Source organism: Salvelinus alpinus, chromosome 8 (assembly GCF_045679555.1).
Source record: "Salvelinus alpinus chromosome 8, SLU_Salpinus.1, whole genome shotgun sequence".
NCBI lineage: Eukaryota > Metazoa > Chordata > Actinopteri > Salmoniformes > Salmonidae > Salvelinus > Salvelinus alpinus.
In genome coordinates, this window is record NC_092093.1 from 66,539,147 (window position 1) to 66,566,841 (window position 27,695).

The 27,695-nt window shown below is 41.2% G+C and overlaps 1 protein-coding gene across 3 annotated transcripts in view; it reads left to right on the forward strand.

Annotated features, from left to right (window-relative positions):
* LOC139583555 (disks large-associated protein 1-like) overlaps positions 1-27,695 on the forward strand; it is a 240,665-nt gene that overhangs the window by 67,262 nt on the left and 145,708 nt on the right. For all 3 annotated transcript variants that reach the window (XM_071414771.1, XM_071414772.1, XM_071414773.1), the window contains exon 2: positions 7,734-7,818. The gene's annotated coding sequence lies outside the window, so the exon portion shown is untranslated. The remainder of the gene's footprint in view (positions 1-7,733; positions 7,819-27,695) is intronic.

Genomic DNA, 27,695 nt, shown 5'->3' on the forward strand with positions numbered 1-27,695 from the left:
TGGTCCAATCTATCGCAACTCTTAAAGACTGACCAATCGAATCAGGATAAAAGAGATCACGTTTATGTGTGCATTCCCTATGGCATCCTATTGCCTGTATTGTATAGTGTACCATAGGGCTTTGGTCAAAAGTAGTTAATTATATAGGGATTAGGATGCCGTTTGGTATGTAGCCTCTGTGAGTGAAAAAAAATCCTCAAATTTAAATGTTTTCTTTGAGTTAGTTGCTTCTCTCTATTCTCAATGAGAAGGAAATGGATTGGAGACTGAAAGCAAAAGTGAATTAAGCCTCATAATTGGGAGGCATGGTGTTTGTTAGCATTGATTCGTCCTGATTTGCAAATGGCACCCTCATCCCGACAAAGTGCACTCCTTTTGACCAGAGCTCTCTGTGCACTCGTCCAAAGTAGTGCACTATATAGGGAACAGGGTGCCATTTGGAACTCACCCTGTTTCCACTCAATCAGTGAGCCTTGCCTTCTCCTTCTTCTAACAACAGTATTTGCATGCCTTTTATAATACCAGCTGCTAGTCATTTAGCTACATGCTTCATGGCAGACTGAATTTGCATGGAGAATATTTGCATCGTCTGCTGACTGTTTGTGTTGGTGACTGATCCCACTGCAGCCTCACACAGCCTGACACCTAAACGTAGGAGTCATTCTTTACCATTCAATATGGGATCTGTAAATCAGTTCTAGTGCAGCTGTATGGGAGAGAGACACTTCTTTTTAACTGTTTTCTTTGCGACCCTTCCCTGGTCTCCATACTAAGACTAAGCATACCGCATCCTTGGTGTTGAGGGGCTGCAGGGTAGCCTAGCAGATGCTGGTCCATCCATCTGACACCTGTTCACCAGGTAGGGTGGCCAGCCGCGGGACGCTGACAGAGGTCAAGGCCAGGTCACAGGGACTCAGTGGGGGGATGCTCTTTAATCGCCAACTATTGTAGAATATGATTTGAGAAACATGATGGGGCTGTAGCTTACTCTACGTACAATGTACAAGATCATGTTTTATCATGAACTTACTAGCAGCCACAAATATTATAAAGTGGTAACTATCAACATTAGGATATGCATAGGAACTCATACTCTTGTGTAAGCCGTATTAAAGATACAACGTGTCAGTGTTCAACCTTAAAATGTGTTGACAATACAACATAACAGATTAACTGGAATGACATTTACTTTTGCGGGTGGCCAACAATAACTATCTGTCAGCCACGCCCCTCCTAAAATGTGCCTCTTGTTTTCTAATCTGACCTGGTGGATCAAAGCTCAGTAACCCAGGATCAACAATGCAATTTAAAGAAAACAAGGGGTTGTTTGTGACCCTGCTGGCTGGGTATAAATAACGCAACGTGTATTCTGTCCAATATTTATGCAAATAGGCTTGTTTTTAACCCAGCATTTTTAAGAGTGTGTTAGTTGACGACTGCAGCGCTCCATTTCAAGGGCAGGACTTTGAATAATTCATCACTATGCAAATGTTTTTATTTTTTATCTGTCTAAGGGGGAAATTACTGTGACCTTCTATGCAAAACGAGAGAGTGAGGGAAGTGAACAAGTAGAGAAGGATAGGGGAGAGAAGGGGAGAAAGGGAATTGAGAGAGAGAAAAGGCTTTACATAAAAGTCGGAAAATCTCAGCCTTTGAAAAAATGACCATATGTTTCGATGTGATATGGAATCAAGGCCCTTTGCTGTATTCATGAAACTGTTCACAATCAATGCAAGCACGATCCATAAAAGATTAAACTAAGTTTGACCTGTGAGCTGGGACTTCTGGGCTGCCCAGTGTGTCTGAGCCGAGAGGAGATGGCCATTTAGACTCTTTGAAGTCGCGTCGGCTACCGATGTGATCTGGATCAGACCTTGCCCCCAGCTGCATTAACCCCCTGAGCCCCAGCTAGGCTACGCCAACACTGAGTCAGGACAACTAGTCCTGAGCCTGCATCCCTGCCTGCCTTGATAGCTGGCTAGCGCCATGCTTAATCTCCCCACTGTACAGCCATGGGCTCAGCTCCATTATTCACACACACATTATTCAAACTTCAGGATTTGTTAGCACTGCATTGTATTATGTTCCTATACTGTGGGATAAATTGACGTTGGAGGGTGTTCATGTTAAGGTCTATGCTGGAGTACTCAAAGTCCATTTACTAAGAATTTAGGGGGCTCTGAGCACGTTATCTCCTTGGTTCCTCTGCATTTCACTGTCTCTGTCTCTGGTTGTCTGCTGCATATATACCCACATATAGATCAAAATCACAATATGGAAGTTATCGGACACACACACACACACACACACACACACACACACACACACACACACACACACACACACACACACACACACACACACACACACACACACACACACACACACACACACACACACACACACACACACACACACACACGGCATGCACATATTTGCCTGATTGTTGGAGGCAGCTGTTTTGGTGATGAAAAGAGGCGAGTCAGAAAGAGGATTGGCAAGGCTGTGAAAAGCAGAGAATTGTTGACAGGAAAGGGGGGGGGGGATTTAGATTTAGCCTCTGGTCGTCCTAACAGGCTTCTCCACGGACAGCCCTTTTCTATGATGACCAATTAAGGTCATTTTAGGGCCCGGGTGAAAAGTAGTGTACTACATCGGGAATAGGGTGTCATTTGGGATATAGATTATAATGACATTACACTGCCTATCGGAAACTACCTATCTGTGAGTCACCAAGGGGAGTATTTTCGATAAAGCCTTATCCTATCAGTACATGGGATAAAATGAGACTAATACTGCATAACTCTACATGGAGAAAATGTCAAAACAAATCGGATTCTAAATACACTATATCCAAATCTCTGGTGATTAAAATAATTCCAGATTTGTATAAATCTTTGGTGATTAAAATAGAATGACATTCAGAATCCAAGGCAGCAGTCCTATAACTATATTTCAACTGCAGATGAGAAGTCAGCAAGGTCAAATCCATGGTTTAATAATCATATAAAGATTTGCACTGTACTATTCAATGTGCGCATTATAATTTATTAATAGAACTTGAAGATATTGAGGTTCATACAAATTCTTCAGTGTTAAAAACCTTTTAGGGATCCCTTCACCCCCACTCCCGCTCGAATCCCGTTAACGGGATTGATTTGACAACATCCAGTGAGATTGCAGAGCGCCAAATTCAAAAACAGAAATACTCATAATAAGAATTAATTAAACATACAAGTGTTATACATCAAAACTCAGCTTAACTTCTTGTTAATCCAGCCACAGTGTCAGATTTCAAAAAGGCTTTACGGCGAAAGCAGACCATGCGATTATCTGAGGACAGCACCCCGCATACACACACATGAAAATCAGATTTCAACTAGGCAGGTGCTACACAAAAATCAGAAATAACGATATAATTAATGCCTTAACTTTGAAGATCTTCTTCTGTTGGCACTCCAAAATGTCCCATAAACATCACAAATAGTCCCTTTGTTCGATAAATTCCTTCGTTATATCCCCAAAATGTCCATTTATTTGGCGCATTTGATTCAGAAATACACCGGTTCCAACTCGCCCAACATGCCTACAAAGTATCTAATAAATGACCTGTAAACTTGGTCCAAACATTTCAAACAACTTTCCAATCCAACTTTAGGTATCCTAAAACGTAAATAATCAATAAAATTTAAGACGGAATATACTGTGTTCAATAGCAGATAAAATCAACGTGGAGCGAGTTCCAGGTCGTGCGCACCAAACAAAAGAGTCCACTTGGCTTGACACTCAGACTGAACAGCCCTACTTCTTAATTTCTCAAAGGAAAAACATCAACCAATTTCTAAAGACTGTTGACATCTAGTGGAAGCCATAGGAACTGCAACCAGGTGCCTCATAAATCTAGTTTCCCATAGAAAACCAATAGAAAACACATTGAGCTCAAAAAATGTTTCCCTGGATGGATTGTGCTTGGGGTTTTGCCTGCCAAATCAGTTCTGTTATACTCACAGACATTATTCAAACAGTTTTAGAAACTTCACAGTGTTTTCCATCCAAAGCTACTAATAATATGCATATCCTAGCTTCTGGGCCTGAGTAGCAGGCAGTTTACTTTGGGCATGCTTTTCATCCGGACGTGAAAATACTGCCCCCTAGCCCAAAGAATGTAGTTCAGACATGCATAATCTACGCGCAGAAATACTGTCTTACCTAAATTAGCCACAAAATTCCTAAATTGAAAGTTACTGTTTTTTGGAACCTGTGCAGAGCCATTTCCCCCATATTTATTAATTTTGAGGTCGGTTTGGCTTCGTTTAGATTATGAAAAAAATCAGTAATTTTTTTAACATTCATGTATAATAAAATAAAACTATTATTAGAGATGTTGCATTTAAATTCCAAAGCTCCAAAACACACAAAATATTCAATTGTTTCTGTCAGGTCCATACAGTAAAATAGGAAATTACTATGAAATAATAAAATATTTCAGTTGTGTATATTACTTTGTTTTATTTGATGACTTTATAATTTTTAATTCCTTAAGGTCATCATCTCATCTCTGCTCGGGCAGTAGCAGTCAGCCATCCAGATAACCATCTAACATTATCTCTGTTCTCCCCATACTGTACTGTCTTCAGTCATCCTATTTAGCTAGGCTAGACTGCCTAAGTAGGCCTATTCTGCAGAGCCGTCTGACAATAATTTGACTTTATAGTAGATAAGGCATACTTTCATGAACTGTCTCTATCTCTCATCATTGGGTTGTGTACATTCCTCTCTCATGCAGTGCTGTATGAGGTCTGTGTGTATCTAACCTAACATAGCAGGCGTTAAAGTGTATCCATCTCTGTCCGAGATGGAAAAGAACAGGCGCAATGGATTATGGTCATTGTTGTTAATTGCCACGTTTCTGTACTGAGCTAGGTTTTATATATCCATAATGAAAAGTACAACTCCCTTCATCCCAGTGTCCCATATAGGTCTTCACTTCATTTCCCTTGTGAATTATTTTATTTCTCTCTAGAGAAACGGCGCGTTGGGCTCACAAAAACAACAGAACTAAATGGAATTCAAGTAAATGAACCGACATCGGTCAATTACTTGTTTAATATCTGAACAACTGACATTTTGGTTTAATTGCTCAGCACTATAGAGCAAGGACATGGTGCACATATCCGCACGTGACAGTACGCAATTTCTGGGGACCACTTTCATTCGTGAGCGCTACATTCAAAACTACTGGCTGAAATTATACAAAGGTTTGACAGTGCATCTGTCACAGTGTGAATTCAACCGAAATTTACTCAAGCCTTTGAATTATGGAAACTATGGCAGCTCAACAGCAGTTGAGTCTTACTATTGAGTGCAGGACTGAGCCGTCATGTACATTAACAGAAGAGTATATTTGCAATGTAGATACAGGGCTTTACGTTTAGTTCTGGCACTGTCGGACCACCACCTGGCGTAGCAGACCCCTGAAGGGCACACTTAATGAAATCACACGCTGTAATGTGAAACTCACATACTCACTGACAGGTATTCATTTGGCCCCAGGAGGTGTGTGAATGTGTGTGTATGGGGGGTGGAGGGATGCAGATTCTAAGCCTTTGTCTCATTAAGTTAGCCCCTGACCATCCCCTTCTCATTCTAACACCAGTTTGCATAGAAGTAACTGCATCCCAAATAGCACCTTATAAAGTGCACCTCTGGTCAAAAGTAGTGCACTGTACACTGAGTGTACAAAACATTAGGAACTCTTTCCATGACATAGACTGACCAGGTGAATCCAGGTGAAAGCTATGATCTTTTATTGATGTCACCTGTTAAATCCACTTCAATCAGTGTAGATGGGGAGAAGACAGGTTAAAGAAAGATTTTTAAGCCTTGAGACAAGTGAGACATGGATTGTGTATGTGTGCCATTCAGAGGGTGAATTGTGACGTGACGTGACTACCATTAATGGGATGACGGTTATTTTATCAAATCAGTTAACTATGTTTAGTTATTACGTGATTCAATTCATCACTTAACTCATGAGTGGTCTAAGGCACTGCATCTCAGTGCTTGACGCGTCACTAAAGACACCCGGGTCCGAATCCAAGCTGTATCACAACCGGCCATGATTGGGAGTCCCATAGTGCGGTGCACAATTGGCCCAGTGTCTTTCAGGTTTGACCGGTGTAGGCCGTCATTGTAAATAATAATTTGTTCTTTAACTGACTTGCCTAGTTAAATAAAGGTTACATTTTTAAAAATGCAATCTTGGGGCACCACGGGAAAAGTTATTTAACGAGTTACTATTTCCCAACTTAAACTCTAAAGATATAAATATCTCTTACATTAATAACAGTCAATTTTTATATTATTATTTCCTCATATCAGTCTCATTCTGAACGTTGTTGACTTCAAATCTGCACGAACCCTAGTCTAAATGATGATTCAGCGATACACAAACTGGCTTAATTACTTATTTACTAACTAACTAAATAATCACACAGAATTACGTAAACACACACAATATAGGTTGAATTGATTACTAACATAATGCAATGAAAAGTCCCTAGTGGACTAACCCGATATGACGGCTGGATACACAATGAAAGGGGTGGGGAAAGAAAGAGCGGGAGAAGGAGAGACAAAGGAATTCAACTATTGTACATACAGTTGAATAATAGCACCCTAACAACCGCTCATTTGGATATAAAAATGCAACAAATATTTACGCTTATATGTCTTTATCTGTCGTCTCTCTGTTGAAACCCCTCGATCCGTCTGTGATGAATAGTTTGACAGAAAGTCTAAGGTTTTCCACCTGAAGTTATATTAGGGAAAAGGGGATACCTAGTCAGTTGTACAACTGAATGCCTTCAACTGAAATGTGTCTTCCACATTTAACCCAACCCCTCTGAATCAATGTCCTTAGTAGTTGTAGTAGTAGGCTTTCTTTGTTCTGGAAGTGTTCGTTAGACTGGATACATCAGGCGTTCCAATGGTCGTTTGATAGGGAAATGTTCTTCTTTTCTTGTCACGTTACATGCAGAGCTGCAGCCAGTGCATGTCTATGTCTAGTCTTCTTCTCTGTTGAGTTACCATTTCGTAATATTCAGCTCGGTCACGCTGCACGTATACTGGTCTAGTAGTTTTAAACCATTTTACACGCCAGTAGCAACCCGGCAATGTGCTGGTCTTGTAGTTTTTAAACCATTTCGTAAAGTGTGGACCAAATCCTCACGTTCTCATGTTTTGGTCAAATGTAAATTAGCAGTCCTTTTATGCCCTCGCCTTGGAGGGCGGTTCCATCACGTTGCCACAATGTCTGTGCTCACGTGGGCGTGGTTACTGAATTGGCAAAAGTCTATATGAAAAACAATTATCACATTTAGAAGGCTAAAATAACGTTTCATCTTCTCACAAATAGTTTCATATTTAACCATATAGGTTCCACAACATTTAGATGAAAATCTGAAAAACTGGGACGTACAGCTTCCCTGTATAGCTTCCCAAAAGGACTACGTTTGGGATGAGAACTGAGACAGTGCAGCTTTGAATTTTCGCCGAAACAAACTCTTCTTAGCCGAAACACGTAACAGTATTGAATGTCTCTTCAACCAATCATTTCTGGTTTGAGAGTCTCTTATTAATTGAGCACTTTGCCTTACAACAAGCTTATTTCATTGTTTTTGTTTTTGGTTCAATTTCAACAATCGTTTTTCTCTGTCCTGTTCTGTTTTTAGTGAGGACCTGCAGTTGCATGGAGGACAACAGGTGTGGATTTAAGGACCGGTGAGTCATGATGTTGAAGAGGAGACAATAAAGTGGGTGAGTTAATTTATACTTGCTTTATAACTGTATTGCAATCCCCAGGGCTTCATTTTTGCAGGCGAGAGAAAAGATGCACATTCTCATCTGAAGGCTGGGCTGCAGTACTGATACCTTATAGCATACTGTCTTCCTATGAACAACTTACATATTCTGTACACACACGTTTTGACTGGGTCACACCGATTCTATTAACACCGTTGGTATGTTAGCCATGATCTGGTCTGTCCAGGCTGCGTCTGACTGTCATCATTATTCACACCGACACACATGTTTTCTTTTTCATTCAACTTTGACCTTTCTGACTGAACATTGCATGTGATGGCCACAACCTTGCCATAACCCCCAGTGAGAGTCAATTAGTCATGACACGCATGGACAGAAACTCACTGGAGTGCGGGTGTCTGTCAGGCAGAGATGGAGGGAGAGATGGAGGGAGAGAGAATGAGAGGGGGAGAAGAATAAAGGATAGGAGTCAGACAGGGAGTGGGAGGCAGAGATGGAGAGAGGGATAAAAGAGAGGGAGAGAGACTGGGGGAAAGAGTGAGATTGGGGCTGAATCATCCATGTGCTCTTTGTGTCTGTCGTCTCAGCAGCTCTCCAGTAGCCATGACCTTTTTCTACACGGTTCAGAACATTTAATGATATCTGGTGGCACAACAGATGTTGGACCCGAGATTATAAGAGTTTAAACTCCAAAGAAAGATGGAAAAGTGTTTGTTAGGAGATAAAAAAGTGCTGAACTTGTTGACTCTCTGCCAGCCATATTCAAACCAACTCTCGCTATGCTCCGAGAGATTGAGAAGAGGTACAAAAAAAGTCACATTTAAGTGCTCAATTCTATGTGTTGTAGACTGTCACACATGCCAAACTTGCCAACTGCTCTCAAGAAAGAGGACCACAAGGGAAATAAGTTGTATGCTTTTTTGGGCTTATCCTCGATTGATTCTTAATCAAGTGCATCATTTTGTATGTGTACTCTATTGCAGGGAGATGTTCAGAATTGTTTGTTTTAGTGTAATATATATTTTTTGCATGTACATTGATTGGTTGATTAATTTCACGCTACACAAAGATAAATAACATTCATTTTTCTAAATTAATCCAATCTATTAGTAATTGGATGTATTGTACCAACTGGTTGTTCCAGTCTAGGGGATTGAGGTAGTCTCGGTATTCCATCTTCCCTACCCTGGCTAAATGCAGGTTGTGGCTGATTAAGAATTCCACTTGTTGGCTATCCTTACTCCGTCTGGATTCCGAAAGAAATCACTGACTTGGCCTGTAAACCTGTCATGTGTCAGTGTGCAGCGGTTAGGACAGAGTCAGGCGCAGGACACAGAACTGAGTAAAAGCGTACTTTACTCAAATAAATCACTAACTAATTCCAGACAGGGAAAAATATTCCAGCTCGACACCAAAGAGCAACCAAAGAACCAACACGCACAAAACCATGTGGGAACCAGAGGGTTAAATAGGGAATAAATTATAACGTCATGGAAACCAGGTGTGTACAATCAAGACAAAACAAATGGAAAAAGAAACGTAGATCGGTGCAGGCTAGAAAGCCGGTGACGTCGACCGCCGAACGCCGCCCGAACAAGGAGAGGCACCAACTTTGGCGGAAGTCGTGACAAAACCAGGAGATTATTAACACCACTATGTTAGGGTATAACTATGCCCTCAAAGAAAGGCCTTATGATATATGTAATGCATTGTCATAAAAATTTAATTATAAAGACTAATGAGGCTGGTGGAACTGCTCATAGAGGGTTCTAGGAAGAACCCTCCAAAGATAAAAGGGTTCTCGCTAGAACCCATCGTAGACAGTTCTATAAAAAGGTTATTTGAGGAACCCTACATATAGGGTTCTAGATAGATCCTCTGCAAAGGGTTCTACCCAGCACCAAAAAGGATTCCACTATAGGGACAAACCAAAGAATCCTCTATGGTTCTACTCAGCACCTTTTTTTAACAGACATAGTACTGTCACCTCAAATGTTCTAACTCTTGAGTCCTGGCACCTTCTTTAGAATCAGCCTTAAAAATATGATGAGTACTGGCACCCAAAATGAGCATTTATTTCAGTCCACTTCAAGCACTCTGTGAGCGTGTGAGTTGGTGTGCATGATAATGCTGTAAACCAATGGGGTTGGCTGTGAAGCTTAAAACAGCTTTTAGGTAGCTAGCTGGAGAGTTCAGTGGGTTCAGAGAGTTAGAGTAGAGAACATAGCTGCCACCAGAACAGGCCTAAAACAGCCTCTGGCAACATTCCAAATGGCATCCTATTCCATTTATAGTGCATTATGTTTGAACAGGGTAGTGCAGACAAAGTAGTGCACTATAAAGGGAATAGTATGCCATTTGGGACACCCAGATAACATTTTAGGCTAGCAATAGGACTCTGGAGGAGGGGAGAGTTACTGTCGTGTACTGTGTAGTTGGTTGTTAGTGTTCCTATGTCAGATATAGGTACAATTCTGTTTGGATGCACTTTGACTAACAAAGTATTGGCCAATTTTTCAACTGACAGAAAAATATATATTTTCAATCCGAGCCTGTTATTTTGAGTGATGTTAAAACCTCTTAAGACTACAGCGCACTAGATTTACTGGTAATTACTGATAATATGTTTAAATCAGGCTTCATCCAGCGGCCGGCTGTGTTGTTGCAATCCATTTTATAAACTCTTTGCCACGTCACGTCAAAGGGGCGGGCCTTAGAAAAGCTGATCTCCTGGTCGACTCGCTCACGACAAAGACTGCATTATCTACCAAGGGAATTCTCTTCGATTATAATCACAGCTGTATATATTCCCCCCCATGCAGACACATCGAAGGCCCTGAACGAACTTTATTTGACTCTATGTAAACTGGAAACCACATATCCTGAGGCTGCATTCATTGTAGCTGGGGATTTTAACAAGGCTAATCTGAAAACAAGACTCCCTAAATTCTATCAGCATATCGATTGCGCAACCAGGGCTGGTAAAACCCTAGATCATTGTTATTCTAACTTCCGCGACGCATATGAGGCCCTCCCCCGCCCTCCTTTTGGAAAAGCTGATCACAACTCCATTTTGTTGCTTCCAGCCTACAGACAGAAACTAAAACAAGAAGCTCCCGCGCTCAGGTCTGTTCAATGCTGCTCCGACCAATCTGATTCCACGCTTCAAGACTGCTTCGATCACGTGGATTGGGATATGTTCCGCATTGCGTCCAACAACAACATTGAGGAATACGCTGATTTGGTGAGCGAGTTCATTGGAAAGTGCATCGGCGATGTCGTACCCACAGCAACTATTAAAACATTCCCAAACCAGAAACCGTGGATTGATGGCAGCATTCGCGCGAAACTGAAAGCGCGAACCACTGCTTTTAACCAGGGCAAGGTGACCGGAAACATGACCGAATACAAACAGTGTAGCTATTCCCTCCGCAAGGCAATCAAACAAGCTAAGCATCAGTATAGATACAAAGTAGAGTTGCAATTCAACGGCTCAGACACAAGAGGTATGTGGCAGGGTCTACAGTCAATCACGGATTACAAAAAGAAAACCAGCCCCATCGCGGACCAGGATGTCTTGCTCCCAGACAGACTAAATAACTTCTTTGCTCGCTTTGAGGACAATACAGTGCCACTGACACGGCCCGCTACCAAAACCTGCGGACTCTCCTTCACTGCAGCAGACGTGAGTAAAACATTTAAACGTGTTAACCCTCGCAAGGCTGCAGGCCCAGACGGCATTCCCAGCCGCGTCCTCAGAGCATGCGCAGACCAGCTGGCTGGTGTGTTTACGGACATATTCAATCAATCCTTATCCCAGTCTGCTGTTCCCACATGCTTCAAAAGGGCCACCATTGTTCCTGTTCCCAAGAAAGCTAAGGTAACTAAGCTAAACGACTACCGCCCCGTAGCACTCACTTCTGTCATCATGAAGTGCTTTGAGAGACTAGTCAAGGACCATATCACCTCCACCCTACCTGACACCCTAGACGCACTCCAATTTGCTTACCGCCCCAATAGGTCCCCAGACGACGCAATCACAACCATACAGCACACAGCCCTAACCCATCTGGACAAGAGGAATAACTATGTGAGAATGCTGTTCATCGACTACATCTCAGCATTTAACACCATAGTACCCTCCAAACTCGTCATCAAGCTCGAGACCCTGGGTCTCAACCCCGCCCTGTGCAACTGGGTACTGGACTTCCTGATGGGCCGCCCCCAGGTGGTGAGGGTAGGTAACAACATCTCCACCCCGCTGATCCTCAACACTGGGGCCCCACAAGGGTGCGTTCTGAGCCCTCTCCTGTACTCCCTGTTCACCCACGACTGCGTGGCCATGCACGCCTCCAACTCAATCATCAAGTTTGCGGACGACACTACAGTGGTAGGCTTGATTACCAACAACGACGAGACAGCCTACCGGGAGGAGGTGAGGGCCCTTGGAGTGTGGTGTCAGGAAAATAACCTCACACTCAACATCAACAAAACAAAGGAGATGATTGTGGACTTCAGGAAACAGCAGAGGGAGCACCGCCCTATCCACATCAACGGGACAGTAGTGGAGAGGGTAGTACGTTTTAAGTTCCTCGGTGTACACATCACGGACAGCGTTGTGAAGATCTCAAAATGTCAAAATGTATATTTGGTGGATAATTTTACTGCAAGAACTACTGAATTCTGCAGGAGTTAATATTATATTAGGCTATGTGAGAGGTTAGTACAGTTCTCTTCACGCGCCAAATTAGAGGTCCACATATTGTGATTGTCGAATTTGTATAGAGCCTCACAATCATCACACATAACAGCTTTCCCTAACATTAGGCTACTATTCTGGCCCTCCATTCTCTTTATTTTCAGATCTCCATTTTGCAGCTTTTCTCCAATTGCATTAAACTCCGACATTGTCCTTTTTGCATCAGTGGACCAACATAAAAATGTTCTGCCAAAGTTCCCAAAAGCATTTGGCAATTGTCATGTATTTGGTGCATGCACAGTTAGGCCCTAAAGCTTAGGTTTACGTACTAACAGCAGATAAAAATAATGAAAGACAGAAAAATATCAATGTAGCCTATAGATATGAATTGCTAACAAATTATACATTTATGGATTTTTAATACGTTGTTTTCTCTATATTCAACCCGCCCCCCGCCCACCTGCCCTTCTTCCACACAATATTTCATGACCCTAAACCTGACCGCCCCTCAGCTATAACCAAGGGGACTGTGGGTTATGAATCAACCCGCGCATCATTAGTCCTCACATCATTGTCACTGCACACAGTCTGATTTAAAGTTCATGAACAGTCAAAATCAGGTTTTTCATGAAATTGGATGATATTTGAAGGAAACTCGATCAAAGTATGATGACCAAAGTATGAAAAATTACTGTTGCTTCCACACTGACGTTTTGATCGTGAATTTACTGGTCCCCTCCCCCATGTCAAACACTTGGATTCATTATTAAAGGGACATGGTGATTTCACCTGAACCCTCATTTTAATACGTCAATTGTAATTAGTAATATGATATGCACTTACCTAATTTAAATAAGCACCGCCTTGTAGAGGGGCATGGTTTATATATGGTTACGTTAATGTTGATGATGTGGTTGTTAATGACAAGAAGCACATGGCTGAGCTCTTTAATTACCACTTCATTAAGTTAGAATTCCTATTTGACTCAGCCATGCCTCCTTGCCCATCCAACATTTCCTCATCTCCCACCCCTTCTAATGTGACTATCCCCGATGCTTCTCCCTCTTTTTCCCCTGCCCCACTACAAAGTTTCTCCCTGCAGGCAGTCACTGAATCCGAGGTTCTAAAGGGGCCCCTGAAACTTGACCTCAAAAAACCATCTGGGTCAGATGGTTTAGACCATTTCTTCTTTAAGGTTGCCCCTGTAATCGCCAAGCCTATCTCTGACCTTTTTAACCTGTCTCTCCATTCTGGGGAGGTTCCCATTGCTTGGAAGGCAGCAGATATCTACTGCAGCCCTCATCCTCCACAAACAACACCCAATCTGCCAGTCACACTCTGCTAAATGTCCCCAAAGCACACACATCCCTGGGTCACTCGTCTTTTCAGTTCGCTACAGCTAGCGACTGGAACGAGCTGCAACAAACACTCAAACTGGACAGTTTTATCTCAATCTCTTCATTCAAAGACCCAATCATGGAACTCTTACTGACAGCTATGGCTGCTTTGCGTGATGTATTGTTGTCTCTACCTCGTTGCCCGTTGTGCTGTTGTCTGTGCCCAATAATGTTTGTACCATGATTTGTGCTGCTAGCATGTTGTGTTGTTACCATGTTGTTGTCATGCTGTGTTGCTACCATGCTGTGTTGTTATGTGTTGCTGCCTTGGTGGCAAATCTGATGGCCAAATGGTAAAAAACATTTAGCCGCTCGAGAGCATCCTTACTTGCCGATCTATAAATTATGTCTCCGTAATCTAGCAAGGGTAGGATGTTGTTGTCTTAGGTCTCTCTTTATGTAGTGGTGTGTTTTCTCTCTTGTTGTGATTTGTGTTTTGTCCTATATTTATATTTTATTATTAATCCCAGCCCCCGTCCCTGCAGGAGGCCTTTTGCCTTTTGGTAGGCCGTCATTGTAAATAAGAGTTTGTTCTTGACTGACTTGCCTAGTTAAATAAAGGTTAAATTAAATATAGCTACTCTACTGGTGCCAAAATCTGCCTCTGGGGCATCAGCAAATATAATTAAAAGTTTACCCTATTAATCTATTGCAAAGATAATGATATGTTTCCCCTTTTATCTGTGTCTGGTGTTAGCTAGTTACAGGCTAGCTAGGTCTTCCGCCAGCATGGAATAAAAGGGGGGGAAGGGTTTGTCAAAACTCAGACGCAGTTGTTAAGTTAACACAACCATCAGTTCCGCTGTGAACCGCATCACAAGAGACATGACAAATGGGAGACGCCTTCCTTATCTGTTATGTGCGCATGTGCAGTAACTCTATTTGCCCTTGCACTCCTAAACAATGCAATTTGAAAACTTTGGCAAAGGATTAAGTCTACAAAACTTAGTGCACTCTGTTCGTAACAGATTCTAGTTTTGGGAACATAAAACTGTATTGACATTGAATGTATCATTGATGATAAAATTTGCAGGATGTCATGCCAAGTTTCATCAAGCTCCATCTTTCTACTTCCCGCCACTGGACTTCCTATCATCACCATATTTGGTGGGAAGTGGAAGTTCTAATGGATGCTTCAGATTTTAACATCCTGAGAGACATCTGGCTCCTTCTTCGATCTGTGACACTGCGGCTGCGACATCAAACGGCAGTTGCCATGTGTGTTGGTGCATATTAGAGCGTGAATGGGAGCGTAATTATGCCTGATCAGCTGGACCACGCTCAGAACTGGTACTGGCAATCGGAACACAGCTGTGTGCATCACAAAGGGCTCTAGTCAAAAGTAGTGCACTACACAGGGAATAGGTTGCCATTTGGGACGTAGACAAGAACAGAACAGAGCAGATGACCGGGGTTCAGGAAGGGAAGGGAAGAGAGGAGAGACAGGCTGATCTGAGGTCAGTGACTGGACAGCCAGCTGGACATTCCACACACCAGTAGCCACGTGCAGGACATATGATGGATCATCCCTCATGCTTATCTCAGAACAGCTTTTCTGACATGCTGTTTGTCATTGATCAGTGGCTCCAGGATTCCGTGATTTTTGCGATCACATTTTTTACAATTTTATAAATCAACAGTTCCCTGCATATTATATTTCCGCATGAAAGTCGCAACATTATCCCATAAAATGGACCCATCACCGCAGTACAAAAGAGATCTCGCAATTTCAACCAATCACCGCACATTTACTGCATAATATGGTTCAATCAAGTAACAGGTCAACAAACGTATTGCCATGCAAAATGTTTGAATTGCCGCAGCAAATCCAAGCATTTTAACCAGCAAATATCACACAGAAATCCCAACAAAGTCCTGGAGGGACTGATTGATACTGAAACAGCGACTAGTTGTAAAGAGTGTAGTGAGGGTGTCCATCTGGTCTATTATGCCTAGACTTTAGCTGTGTCCCAAAGGCACCCTACTGCATATGCAGTGCATTTGAAGGTATTCAGACCCCTTGATATTACATTACAGCCTAAAACTGATTAAATAGTTGTTTCCCCTCATCAATCTACACACAATACCCCATAATGAAAAGCAAAAACTTTTTTTTTTCAATTTTAGCAAATGTATAAAAAAAAACTGAAATATCACATTTACATAAATATTCAGACCCTTTGCCAGTACTTTATTGAGATACCTTTGGCAGCGATTACAGCCTCGAGTCTTCTTGTGTATTACGCTACAAGCTTGGCATACCTGAATTTGAGGTGTTTCTCCCATTCTTCTCTGCAGATCCTCTCAAGCTCTGTCAGGTTGGATTGGGAGTGTCGCTGCACAGCTATTTTCAGGTCTCTCCAGAAATGTTTGATCAAGTTCAAGTCCAGGCTCTGGCTGGGCCACTCAAGGACATTCAGAGACTGTCCCAAAGCCACTCCTGCGTTGTTTTGGCTGTGTGCTTAGGGTTGTTGTCCTGTTGGACGGTGAACCTTCGCCCCAATCTGAGGTCCTGAGCTCTCTTGAGCAGGTTTTCATCAAGGATCTCTCTGTACTTTGCTCCGTTCATCTTTCCCTCAATCCTGACTAGTCTCCCAGTCCCTGCCACTGAAAAACATCCCCACAGCATGATGCTGCCACCACCATGCTTCACCGTAGGGATGATATTGGCCAGGTGATGAGCGGTGCCTGGTTTCCTCCAGAGGTAACGTTTGGCATTCAGGCCAAAGAGTTCAGTCTTGGTTTCATCAGACCAGAGACTCTTGCTTCTCATGGTCTGAGAGTCCTTTAGGTGCCTTTTGGCAAACTCCAAGCGGAGTGACATCCGTCTGACCACTCTACCATAAAGGCCTGATTGATGGAGTGCTGCAGAGATGGATGTCCTTCTGGAATGTTCTCCCATCTCCACAGAGCAACTCAGGAGCTCTGTCAGAGTGACCATCGGCTTCTTGGTCACCTCCCTGACCAAGGGCCTTCACCCCCATTGCTCAATTTGGCCGGGTGGCCAGCTCTAGGAAGAGTCTTGGTGGTTCCAAACTTCTTCCATTTAAGAATGATGGAGCCCACTGTGTTCTTGGGGACCTTCAAAGCTGCAGAATTGTTTTGGTACCCTTCCCCAGATCTGTGCCTCGACACAACCCTGTCTCGGAGCTCTAAGGACAATTCCTTCGACCTCATGGCTTGGTTTTTGCTCTGACATGCACTGTCAACTGTGGGACCGTATATTTACAGGTGTGTGCCTTTCCAAATCATGTCCAATCAATTGAATTTACCACAGGTGGCCTCCAATCAAGTTGTAGAAACATCTCAAGGATGATTAATGGAAACAGGATGCACCTGAGCTCAATTTCGAGTCTCATAGCAAGGTATTTCTGTTTTTATTTTTTAATAAATTAGCAAAAATGTCTAAACCTGTTTTCGCTTTGTCATTATGGAGTATTGTGTGTAGTGAAGGGGTGAAGGGGTCTGAATACTTTCCGAATGCTCTACTTTTGACCAGAGCCCTTAGGGTGCACTACATATGTAGGGAATAGTGTGCCATTTGGTACACAGCCTAGGAATTGTCTTGGGGTGTACATGCAGATATCTTACTTCCATATGTATATCATATAATGTATACTTCATTGCTGATTCCTGTGTGGCGCAGTGGTAAAAGATGCTGCATCTCAGTGTAAGAGGTGTCACTGTAGTACCTGGTTCAAATCCAGATGTATCACATGCAGCAGTGATTGGGGGTACCATAGGGCGGTGCACAGTTCGCCCAGCGTCGTCTGGGTAGGCTGTCATTGTAATTAAGAATTTGTTCTTAACTGACTTGCCTAGTTAAATAAAAAATATATAAACTGAATTTGTCTGTTTTTGATGAAATCTCATAGGACATTTCGTATTATAGCCTATGGTATTCATTTGTATGTTGGATGAATAGTGAGAAATTGTATGCTAATGAGATATATTTGAATACAGTGGATAGTTTAATGCAACATATAAGTACGCTTCAAATGGTTGTACCAAATGCACATAATTTAACGTGCAGGTCATTATAAAACAATAGAACATTGTGAAATTTGGATGTAATGTAAACATTTGGCATCAAAACGTTCAGTATAGTATAAAAGCCACTGTTTGAGCACTCACTGTTAAACTGAAATATGCGAGGACACCATCTGTATTTAGCAATTTTAAGGGACTGTATGATAATGAACATTTATTATAATACTCAAACCATTAGAAACTCTATGCATAATGCAACGGGTTTGAATTAATTGTTTTTTTATGATTAAAGTATTAATGAGGTCGTAGTAAGTTTTTTTGTTAAAACACCAGGAGACACCTAGTAAAAAGGCCTTTTGGCTTAAAGCATCTCTGTTCATTAAACTGAAATAATTACCTAATTTGCTAACTTTGATTAACTGCATTTTTCCCCCTTCCTCCAGTATTTTTTCGGTCTTCAAACTATCATGTTATGTGCAAAGGTGCTTGTTGTAATAAAGTTTAGGTTTGAGGTTAAAGTCTCGGTCTCGCATCCGAAACATGGTACTTAGTTTATAGTTCTAATTTACCTGGAATATACTCAAAGATAATATTATGTTAATTCTGCATCAGTCAGCCGCGCTGTATGATAATTCACCTCTGCAGTAGCCGCGTTATTTGTACCTACGCTTTCTCCCATTCTCATTTTCGCTAGTCTGTGGCATGGCTAGTTTGTTTTTGAATGGATACAGTCCAAAATGGCACCCTATTCCCTAAATGCTACACTACTTTTTGAGGAGAGACCTACTTTTGGGCCCTGTCTGTCTCTCTGTTTTAACCTGTCTGTCTCTGTGTTTTACCATGTCTGTCTCTGTGTTCTCTGTGTTTTATCCCAGCACCTCAAAGGTCACCCACACTAAACGTTTTCTACTTCAATTTCTCCCGCTTTTCATTTTATTTTCTTATGCACTTTACAAGGAGAGGTAAGGAGGGCTTGGATGAGAAACAATCCTCCAGTTGGAATGAAGATGAAAACCAGAGCCCTCTTCAGCTCTGAGAATAGGGGACTTTTAATTTGGCTCTATACTCCAGCATTTTGGATTTGAGATCAAATGTTTCATATGAGGCAACAGTATGAGATCTGAAAATGAACGTAGTCCTGCTTTGTGGCACTTCGGGAAGCCGTCATGTTATACTGATCGTACTATACGTATGTGTGCATGTACATTTGGTTTTCCTTCTTCGATTGAGCCATTTAGACTTCTTTCAGTGATGTTCCTATCGGCGGATTCCATGTCCCTCCCCAAATGTGGGCTATTTTGAAAGGGAGGCGGACAAAACGCAAAACTTAAAGAACTGACCAGACCGCAATGGGTTAAAATGATTCCTCTTATCAACACAAGTTCGAGAGGGCAGGGTGAGAAGATAGGGAGAAAAGGGTGGAAGCGGATGTTCTGTTTGAATCAGAAGGCATGTTGAGAGATGAGAGTGAGAAGAATTTGATGACAGTGGAGAGTATGAAAGGAAATCAGAGAAGTAAAGTGGTAGTGGAATCTAGTACATCCAAGCCTAGTTCTGATTATTTTTGGGATGGAGTAAGGCTTTTAGATTGACGGTGTTACCTGGGAGATCCGATTGAATTCACAAAAGTGTGGATGTGTTGGATGAGATGGTGTCGGTGAAAGTAACGAGAAGTGGGCTTTTTGTTGTTGTTGTGTGTATCAAATTATATTTGTCACATGTACCACAACAGGTGGTACCTAGTTTCACAGTAGTCCTTACCATGAAATTATTTCTTAAAAGCCCTTAACCAACAATGCAGTTTTAAGTAAAATACTTAATAAATAAAAGAAAGTTAAAAAAAAAGAAAGATTAATTAACAATAAAATAACAATATCGAGGCTATATACAGGGGGTACTGAGTCAATGTGCGGGAGTACAGGTTAGTAGAGGTAATTGAGGTAATATGTACATGAATGTAGGGGTAAAGTGACTTTGGAACAGAAGGAGCGTGCTCTGCACCTGGAGAAGATATTGGATTGGAATACAGTTGAAGTCGGAAGTTTACATACACTTAGGTTCTTTCTACAGAGGTTTCTACATGGAACACAAAGGGTTCTACCTGCAACCAGAAAATGTTCTTCAAAGGGTTCTCCTATCGGGACAGCGAAAGAACCTTTAAGGTTCTAGATAGTCCAGCAGTGTCTTCTTGATCATATTGCAGCTCAAAGTGTATCTGCTGAGATGAGTACTCTCTGGGGACAGCATTGTTTTAGAACAGCTACAGTACCATAGTGTGGCCATGTACAGTATGCTGTGTGTGGATCTTCTTAGCAGGGCAGCTACTGTATCAAGGGTGTTATCTCTGGGGAGGAGCTAGAAGTAAAATCAAAGCATATATGTGAAGAATTGGATCAGGTGGTTGGTGCACACCAACTGACCCGCATGGTGCATGGAGTGAGGAAGCCCACTCCATCCATTCTATTGTTTTTTGATGAAGAGTCTCTCCCTTCTCACATGCATTTGAGTTTTATGAGATACCCAGTGAGAGCCTTCATGCCCACACCCCTGCAGTGTGATAAATGCAATTTATTTTGTCATGTGTCAAGTGTATGTAGACGGGAGGGGTATCATATGCCAGCTGAGCCTAAATGCTGCAATTGTGGTGGTGAACATGCCCCCGAATTTCTGAAGTGTCCTGTTAGGGTGAAGTAGATGGGGGAGGTAAGAATAAGGGCTGGCCAGCATGTCTCCTTTCCGGAGGCGGTGAGAAGAGTGGAAGGAGTGAAATTGAAGAAGTAAAGGTAGTAGGAATAGAGACACCAGATAATATTCCTTGTCAACATTGCATTGGTTATTAACTCCATAACGCAAAAAGGGAGGAAATCGGAGAAAATAGGCATAGTGAGTGTGGCTAAGCGTTTTTTGGGACTTAGGGACTTTACAGCAGAGGCATTACAAGCAATCCTGAATGCACATATTCACAGGCACTTGAGCCTGTTTAGGGATGTGATCTGAACTGTGACTGAACTTTTTATTTTGGTGTGCTGTTGTGTTCCCCCCCCTCCTCTTCCTTTGTTTCAATACCCGGCACAGTATGTGGCAGCAATACACCAGTAGGTGTAGTCTGCCATAAAACCCTAAAGATGAAGAAAGAAGAACACAAATTCAACGATGGAGCATTTTTCTATGTTCTCTTAGCTAGCTACATGGAGATATTCAACCATATGCTTCAACCGGAATATAGTGAAGAGGATTTGAAGCAAAAATGTGGATTTAGCTACCAGCTCAGCTACAGCCGATGCCAGCACCAAGAGGGCAGATGATAAATATCTAGCTAAGTAAGTTATTTTTCATACAAGCCATCTAGCTAGCTAACTTTAGTGTATCTACTGAAACCCATATTGTGTATTGCTGGCTAACATACTACTGTATTACATTGGGGAGAAATCGAATTGTTAGCTAAAGTAGGTAACTCAGCTAGCTAGGTAGCTAGCTAAGTTAGCTAAACAGTTAGCCATATGTATGACTCAAAGTAGAAGAGGTTTTTACAATAGGAGATCTAGCTATTGTATCTTGATTGTAAAATGTCTTCTATTTTTAGTCATAGATATGGCTACAAAACAGCAAGCTACTAATGTTACAACCAGCCACCTAAAGCTAGGTTTACCAGCAAATATTACCACATGACTGGAAATGGCTAATTAGCCTGGCACCTGCTAACTTGCTTGGTGCCAAGCCTTACGTCTGTAACTTGTTCGCAAACATGTCTCACATCAACCACTGTAAACCTAAATACTTTTACTAGTTAGTTATCAACATAATTGATGAGGGTTGACATATTGATTATGATTATGACAGTGGATGCTTTTCAATTTCGCAAAATTAGAGGCAAGTTTTGGCTATCAAGCAAGCTAGCTAACTAAGTTTACTAACAGTGAGGAGAACAATAATACAACCATTTACTGTTGTACATCTCTGAAAATGATGATCTGGTTATCCTAGAAAAAATGTTGGCCTAAGCGTGCCTGATAGACGTGGCTGTGGCTAGGTACTGTCTGTCTACCTAGGTACATTTGTGCTGTGCAAAAGTTGAGGGTTTTGACACATTTATTTCTATCAGGACTAAATGTAATCTCTTCCTGTGCACATGTGTGCCATGTTCAACTATCCTACCCTCATTATGATGTTATGCTGGCACAGTATCACTGTAGTTCAAACTGTACAATAGAGTATCATTTGTATTAAATGTTTTGTCTTACAGACAATGTCGTGTGGTGCCTGGGCTTCTTCCTGGGGAAGAATTGGATTATAGATGAGGAGAACAGAATTCCTTTGCCTGCATGTGTCATTGGAGCAGAACTGTATCCCTTGAACTGTATCCATCTCACGATGGATTGGACATCATGCTTGATTTCAAGCAGTAGATGACTCAAGAGGAGCTGAATGGCAGTTTGATCATGACAACACCCCTCTTATCATTTGCTCTACAATAGATGTCTGTACCTTATACCAAAGACACACTCACACACAACACATCAGCTGCTGCTAAGTTGAACAGCTGTACAAGTATTCCATGAACTGTACTACACTGATCATACTGTATTTTCTTACCATATGTGTCTTTGTAAATGGCAAGTTCATCACTTCTCCCATCATCTGCTGATCACCAGTTCCCTGCGCTCTACTCCACATAAGTCACACTCAGACACACTGAACTGTACTACACTGTTCATACTGTACCATATAACATTCTAGTTGAATACCCAGTTCCCTTTTTAAGTTAGCATTAGTGTACCCTCCCATTGACCAATTAATTGTTTGGATATATCTGAATGTCTAACATCTGTTTGCTGCTAAAGAGCCCTGTACAGAGTATATAAATATATCCTGTGAATCCATACAGGTAGAATAGTTTTTGAAGATTGATAGAAAATATCCATATTTTATTGTGGTTCTACACCACAAGCCAGAATCAGGCAAAACAAATTCCTGGTTTTGCTAATTTATTTCCATGTCAAAATCCCAGGAACCAATATAATACTTTCAGCTAAGAGCTACGTACTTCTAGTTCTGCCTGTTTCAGCTTAGTTCTCCTATTATGGTTTTCTACTAGAAGTATGCCAAACGAAGCAGAACTAGAAGTATGCATCCTACGGAATTAAGGATTTAGACTGTTAGTTATGTGAATCGGAAAATGAATAGATGCCAACACATTTTATTAAAGTTTGTAAAAAACACAGTAGTTGTTCAAAGTGCGACCTTTCTCTGTACAAAAATCTATCAACATTTAGAAATACAAAGGAATAGCATTATTTACATATATACAAACAGTATCAGTTAGAAAACCCTGCACTAAATGCTACAATAATGTCTGCAAAAACACTGCAGTCTGCATAAACACGACACATTTTTTACCATAGTCAATACTACAGTATTGAATTTGCATATATCCTTCTCGTTCCCCTCCCCCATATCGCAATTTGGGCCACCCATAAGTGAGAAACCTACATGCCAATATAGACCATATTGTGTTCCATAGAGTTTAAAGGAAAAAGTACAAGTGTTGAACTTTCTCTTCAGAGCCCAGGCTTTATATTACAGTTACAGAAATGATTTATTTGCTATGACTGTGATATGTTTTAATCAACCTTAGTTTATTGCACTGACTGTAAATCACTTTTCTAATGAGCTCTGCCCTCAAACTATTTGTATTTTGATCAGATTTGGCCTAGTTTGGGTCGGCACTCATTAGGATAATACCCAGCACTGTGCTTTGCAAGTGTTCATTTTTAGATTTACATTTACATTCTGTAAATTTGTGTTTCCGTAAAGGTCCTGTAAATCTAAAGGAATTTACTGGTTTCTGTGCTGCCAGTGTTTTACTGGATATTTACAGTAACCTACTGGCTACTGTGCTGCCACTAATTTACTGTAAATATTACAGGATTTTTTGTGTGTAGTGCATAACTTTTGATCGGGGCCCATAGGGCTTTTCTGTAGGGCTAAGGTCACATGTATGTTCTCATCCCTAAAGAACACATTGACTTAGGTACAGAGATGGGCAGTATTTCTGTTACTTCTGAGTATTTTTTTCTGTCATTTGTATTACACTGGGCTCCACTACAATCCAATGTATTTAATAATAAGATACTTTTGAGAGCTGTAATTTACAGCGGGGCAAAAAAGTATTTAGTCAGCCACTAATTGTGCAAGTTCTCCCACTTAAAAAGATGAGAGAGGCCTGTAATTTTCATCATAGGTACACTTCAACTATGACAGACAAAATGAGAAAAAAAATCCAGAAAATCACATTGTAGGATTTTTTATGAATTTATTTGCAAATTATGGTGGAAAATAAGTATTTGGTCAATAACAAAAATTTATCTCAATACTTTGTTATATACCCTTTGTTGGCAATGACAGAGGTCAAACGTTTTCTGTAAGTCTTCACACACTGTTGCTGGTATTTTGGCCCATTCCTCCATGCAGATCTCCTCTAGAGCAGTGATGTTTTGGGGCTGTTGCTGGGCAACACGGACTTTCAACTCCCTCCAAAGATTTTCTATGGGGTTGAGATCTGGAGACTGGCTAGGCCACTCCAGGACCTTGAAATGCTTCTACGAAGCCACTCCTTCGTTGCCCGGGCGGTGTGTTTGGGATCATTGTCATGCTGAAAGACCCAGCCACGTTTCATATTCAATGCCCTTGCTGATGGTAGGCTTTGTTACTTTGGTCCCAGTTCTCTGCAGGTTATTCACTAGGTCCCCCCGTGTGGTTCTGGGATTTTTGCTCACCGTTCTTGTGATCATTTTGACCCCACGGGGTGAGATCTTGCGTTGAGCCCCAGATCGAGGGAGATTATCAGTGGTCTTCTATGTCTTCCATTTCCTAATAATTGCTCCCACAGTTGATTTCTTCAAACCAAGCTGCTTACCTATTGCAGATTCAGTCTTCCCAGCCTGGTGCAGGTCTACAATTTTGTTTCTGGTGTCCTTTGACAGCTCTTTGGTCTTGGCCATAGTGGAGTTTGGAGTGTGACTGTTTGAGGTTGTGGACAGGTGTCTTTTATACTGATAACAAGTTCAAACAGGTGCCATTAATACAGGTAATGAGTGGAGGACAGAGGAGCCTCTTAAAGAAGAAGTTACAGGTCTGTGAGAGCCAGAAATCTTGCTTGTTTGTAGGTGACCAAATACTTATTTTCCACCATAATTTGCAAATAAATTCATAAAAAATCCTACAATGTGATTTTCTGGATTGTTTTTCTCATTTTGTCTGTCATAGTTGAAGTGTACCTATGATGAAAATTACAGGCCTCTCTCATCTTTTTAAGTGGGAGAACTTGCACAATTGGTGGCTGACTAAATACTTTTTTGCCCCACTGTATTTAATAGAATGTCAGATATTCAGAAATATATACAGTAGCAAGAAAAAGTATGTGAACCCTTTGGACATACCTGGATATCTGCATAAATTGTCATAAAATGTAATCTGATCTTCATCTAGGTCACAATAATAGATAAATACAGTCTGCTTAAACTAATAACACACAAACAATTATATGTTTTGATGTCTTTATTGAATACACCGTGTAAACATTCACAGTGCAGGGTGGAAAAAGTATGTGAACCCTTGGATTTAATAAATGGTTGACCCTTCTTTGGCAGCAATAACCTAAACCAAACGTTTTCTGTAGTTGCGGATCAGACCTGCACAACGGTCAGAAGGAATTTTGGACCATTCCTCTTTACAAAACTGTTTCAGTTCAGAAATATTATTGGGATGTCTGGTGTGAACTGCTCTCTTGAGGTCATAGCACAGGAACATCCAGGTGCACTTTTGCAGATTTCAGACGTGCAGCAATGTTTTTTTTGGACAGCAGTGGCTTCTTCCGTGGTGTCCGCCCATGAATACCATTATTGTTTAGTGTTTTACGTATCGAAGACTCGTCAACAGAGATGTTAGCATGTTCCAGAGATTTCTGTAAGTCTTCAGCTGACACTCTAGGATTCTTCTTAACTTCATTGAGCATTCTGCGCTGTGCTCTTGCAGTCATCTTTGCAGGACGGTCACTCCTAGGGAGAGTAAAGTCAACAATTCTTAATCTTAGGTCTACTGAGATCTCTTTTGTTTGAGGCATGGTTCACATCAGGCAATGCTTCTTGTGAATAGCAAACTCAAAATTTGTGAGTGTTTTTTATAGGGCAGGGCAACTCTAACCAACATCTCTAATCTCGTCTCATTGATTGGACTCCAGGTTAGCTGACTCCTGACTCCAATGAGCTTTTGGAGAAGTCATTAGCCTAGGGGTTCACATACTTTTTCCAAGCTACACTGTGAATGTTTAAATGATGTATTCAATATAGACAAGATAAATGCGATAATTTGTGTGTTATTAGTTGAAGCACACTATGTTTGTCTATTATTGTGAATTAGATGAAGATCAGATCAAATTTGGTGACCAATTTATGCAGAAATCTAGGTAATTCCAAAGGGTTCACAACAGTTTTCTCGCCACTGTATATAAATATATCCCCTGATATATACCCTTTTCACCCAGTTCTCCATTTCGAAACAAGAATGCTAGCTCCCATTACCCATTCAGATTATTCAAATTCAATAATGAAGTATTTAGAGAGTAATTAGAGGGACAATAGAGGCCTGAGTACCGTAAGTGAGGGCCTTTAGCAAGTTTGGTAGTATACGCATCCGCGCCAATCATTTGTACAGTTTTGGATAGAGATTACCGTGACTAACTGTCAGAGGGAACTTGACCGCTTGTCACGTTCTGACCTTAGTTTTCTAAGGACGAAGAACGTTACACCGCTCCACTTGACACATTTATGAAATTGCTTATCCCACTTACTAATAAGCAAGCACCCATTAAGAAAATGACTGTAAAAACTGTTAAATCCCCGTGGATTGATGAGGAATTGAAACATTTTATGGTTGAGAGGGATGTTAAGGGAATGGCCAAAAAAATCTGTCTGCACAACCGATTGGCAAACGTACTGCAAATTGAGAAATCATGTGACTAAACTGAATAAAAAGAAGAAACTACGATATGAAACACCTTTAATGACATTTTGGGAAAAAAGGCAAACTCAACTCCATCATTCATTCATTGAATCAGATGGCTCATTCATCACAATGAAAAGCATTCCAGGTGAAGCTGTTTGAGAGAATGCCAAGAGTGTGCAAAGCTGTCATCAAGGCAAAGGGTGACACATTTGAAGAATCTAAAATATGAAATATATTTTGATTTGTTTAACACTTTTTTGGTTACTACATGATTCCATATGTGTTATTTCATAGTTTTGATGTCTTCACTATTATTCTACAATGTAGAAATAGTAAAAATAAAGCAAAACCTTTGCTCGAGTAGGTGTCCAAACATTTGACTGGTACTGTAGTTTATACCATATACCGGGATATTTCGAAATATCGATGGTCTGATTTTCAATACCTAAAAAAACCTAACAGCGACAACATCGGAGAAGGTGTGTTTACAGAGGGACGTGGTTTATATAGTTAGATAGCTAATCCGGTACAAAATATTTACTGTAAGGCGTCAGCAAATGTAATGAAAAGTTTACACTATTCATCTATGGCAAATATACTGTACTTATATGTTTCCCCTTTCATCTGTGTCTGGTGTTAGCAAGTTACTGGCTAGCTAGGGCTTCAGCCAGCATGGATTAATGGGTTTTTCAAAACTCTGACGGCATTTGTCATGTCAACACATCTGTCAGTGCTGCTTTAAATTGCATCCCAAGAGACCTACCAAATTGGAGATGTATTAA